Here is a 3807-nt window from a genome sequence, read left to right as displayed (position 1 = left end):
TTTCCAAAACAGTTTCTGCTAGTAAAATTTAATATATTATTAAAACTGAAAGGGTTTTGATCATTTTGATACTCGTACACTATGCTTCCGTTACCACAGCCATTGGCATTCTCACCAAGAGTTTAGTAACCGAGTTCCCCTTACAGATCAGCGCTACACTCTAGTAACGCCGCAAGCAGCAATCCACTTCTGTGTCTTCCACAGATTCCTCAATCAGTGCCGTAAAACATTCAGGATAGTCTCTCTCACTTTGCAATACTGAAACTCATCTGTTGCTCAATAAGATAACCAAACAAACCAATGCATGCTTTTTCCTAACTTTAGGACTAGGTTTAGAAATAATGCATTAAGGCCTGCACTCTGAACACTACAAAGAAAGCATTATTTCACTTTAGTCAGATAGGTTCTATCAGTGCAGCACCATCACGTATGCGTAGAAGCAATACTAGCGATGTCCCAGAGGTGATTTTACTTAGTTTTCAAAGCATTACAAACTAACAATTCATTATGATTAATAACAATGCTTAATAGATGGTAACTTCATGAGAATTGCTTCAAAGTTAAGTTAAAAAAAAATTTGTTTTACATAATAGCAAGCATGCTACAAACAAATCCAACCACTCCACCTCTCTTTCTGAGAGAAGAATTACAGTCAGAACTATGACAAAACACATCAAAAAGCAAGAACACTTCCCATAGGAATACTGAGGAGTTGGAGGTAGGAAGTTTCCCTCCCTATCATTATCAAAATGCTATCCTTGGGCTCTTTAAACCCTGTCACATATATTATACAGCCTATTTCCCAAAAATTAGCAGCTGTCAGCAGCTTTCTCCACATGGTTGTCTGATAGGTCTCCCACGAAACCTACTTCCAGGAGCCGGTCCACTCATCCAGAACCTTTAGACTGCTTAAGATATCCTAGCAGTTCTGAATTACAGTATTTCACTGGCCTTACTTAGGGGAGGCACGATGTAAAAGAATAATTACAACGTCTAAAGCATATATTACAAACATAGTATAACAGCAGCATTACAGCACGTGTTATTTCCCACAGGCAGTTCAATCTCCAGAACTAGTCCAGTAACAACATTCTCATGCAATATCTTAACACAAACACAAGATGAAAAACTTGCATACTACACCAAGAAAAGAAAAACAGGACAAAACAAAACCCAGCCCTTCTGATTCTCAGAACAGAAACTTCAATATAAATAGACTGGGCAATTCCCAGATAAACAAACCATCAAAAAATTTGAAACAAAAAAAATAGCAGTTTCTTTTAAACAGGAGCATTACAGTACAAGCGGATTTGAACACGTTACGGGGCACATCACTTACATCCAGCTGCATCTTAAGCTTGCAGCTGGTGTACGATGTTTTCAGAACTGAAGCAAGAGAAGCCTGACGCAAACAAGGAGCTTAAACATTGGTGCTCTTCAAGTCCAAGTTTCAAGTTCAATGCGGTTGTTGAATCTTGGATGCGTTTCTCATTCCAAGGATATCTTCAAGTGCTGAAAAAGGGAGGGAAAGAATGAGCTTCAGGCACTGGCAGAAAAACACTAAAAACTAAAAATACAGCATGATAAGAATCGGTTCCACAGATAACACCCCCACTGACTAAGCCCAGCTTAGAATGATCCAGGCACTTAAACCTTCACCCTTCCAACTGAATTTGAGAGATTAAGAATTAAGTTTCACTCTTCTCAGTAAGTGGCATGGAGTACACTCGAAAAGGCCATCCCATTTTGAGCACTTGGTACAACAAGGCTATATAACAAGGCAGACAAGTCACCAGCAATTCAACACAGTCAAGGACAAAACTAAGGAAAATCTTTCAAGTAACATAACAAAAGTAATAAAGAAAATCCACCACAAACCCACTACCAAAACATCCCTTTACATAGCTAGTTCAAAACTGAAAGACCTCATGCCTTCATTACCCCCCCAATTTCTAACACATTACAATCAACTTAAGCACAAAAGGTAGTGAGAACACGATCACTGTTAAATTCAGTGATCTGATTGCATTTTTCCCTGGAAAAAAAAAAAAACCCCAAGAAAACAACCAAACAGTTGCAACAGCAGAAACAGATTGGGTACCTTTTCCCCTTTTGCCTTAATGAAGAAGGATACTTTAAGACTCAGTTGATAGCATTCAAAGATTCATTGAAACATTGTAATATTTACTAAAGATGCACTGTCTGTTGCCTCTCTCTCTAGCAGCAGCAGTTATATTTAAAGTTTATATTAAAAATTTAAAGAAAAAAACAAAAATAAGTTATAATTATTGATAAAAATTCATTCCTATCTTAACACCCATTAACTGGGGCATAGAAAGTTCCACTCCAACATGCCTGCTTTGCAGGGGGCTAGGCTTGCTCACTGGAGGTCCCCTCCAATTCTGCAAAACAAGAAATTGGATATTATCCCTGCACTGTGGAATTTCACATGGACTAATGTACTGGTACACCACACTTGAACCAAAGAGAATTGAAAGAATTGAAGAAAGATGTGACAGATTTGTGAGATGCTGGACCATTTCTGCTCTGCTAAGGAACAATAAATGAACCTTTTCTGACGAACACATCTCACATTTACAGTTCACGCAGTTTCATAAACTGCAGTTCCTCACCTGAAACACCACAGCAAAGCAAATCAAGCCCAACTTCTAAAATCAAAAATCAATATCAAGAACATTTGAATTACCAGCACAAGTTCTATAGGAGGTGTCATCATTCCAAGTGTTTTGAGGTCTCCTGGAAGAAGAGACCGCTTTCTACTGTGTGTCACCTTCCTACTGCACGAGAGAAAAGGGTGGGGGGAAAAAATCCCAGTTACTTCCAGTGAAAAGCTCTTTTCAAACAACTGAAATGCTGTTTGCTACATCACTAGATAAACAGCCTGAGCTCAGGAGAGAAAATACACCCAGTTACTTTTGGATGGGCAGCCACATTTTAACCCCCTCTGTCCTTTCCATTTTCCATCCTCAGCTGTATTCACTAGAGATCTCTCCAAAGCCCAGCGAGAGAGTATGCAATACTCCTTCGAACACGTAGGTATTTGTGATTCAATTACACACGATTATCACATGTCACACATGAGACACCAAGGTCTTTTAGGGAATATTTTCCCCCTCCTAAAGTTATCTGTTACCCCACTTAATCTTAGCAAAGCTACATTCCCCTACCTGAGAGCAAGTCAGAATATATTACTCTCATGGCTCAGTAAGTAGAAAGTTACGGTGTTTTTAAAAACCCAAGGCACCATAGTTCATCACTGCTCTGTGTATCTTCAAAATTTGTATGAGAAATGAGATGCATTTTTATAACTTCAAAGCCATGCGAGCATAACTTATACGTTAATTATAGTTAAGGTATCTCACACAGAAATGATACGTTATTTTAGGGCAAGCACTTTGTGATGAGCTATGATAGAAGTAACATACCTCGTACCTTTCCCTCTGTACTACAGAGAAGGGATACAATACATCTACAAAAGGAAAACTATTTTTTGTATGGAACATCAGAAATAATTTTCAGTGCTTTCTTATTCTGAGATAACATTTTCATGACACAATGATAGTGAAGTTAGTAACTGTTATATTACATCTGGATTTTGGTTGGTTTTTCTACCTTCTTTATTACACTGTCGCTTTCACACATTTACTGCTGTTCCTGTAGAAGTCACACTGAAATCTTAAATATACCAAAGTGAAAAATCAAGGAGAAAAATGTACAGTGGAAGACTATTATCTGGTGTTTAAGTTATTCCAGTGACTCACATTAACAAGACAACTTACCATCGAA

The 3807-nt window shown here is 38.1% G+C and overlaps 1 long non-coding RNA gene across 1 annotated transcript; it reads right to left on the bottom strand.

The window, feature by feature from the left end:
- LOC104911939 lies at nucleotides 1-3212 on the bottom strand. The gene is made up of 2 exons (XR_002117086.2): nucleotides 2708-3212; nucleotides 1-1512 (listed from the first exon to the last, which is right to left on the bottom strand). It is a non-coding gene; the product is annotated as an uncharacterized LOC104911939 (long non-coding RNA).
- Nucleotides 3213-3807: the final 595 nt, after the last annotated feature.

Source organism: Meleagris gallopavo, chromosome 8, assembly GCF_000146605.3.
Source record: "Meleagris gallopavo isolate NT-WF06-2002-E0010 breed Aviagen turkey brand Nicholas breeding stock chromosome 8, Turkey_5.1, whole genome shotgun sequence".
In the NCBI taxonomy this organism is placed as follows: Eukaryota; Metazoa; Chordata; class Aves; order Galliformes; family Phasianidae; genus Meleagris; species Meleagris gallopavo.
The sequence above is the reverse complement of the archived record's forward strand: the minus strand, read 5'-3'. Positions and strand labels throughout refer to the sequence as shown.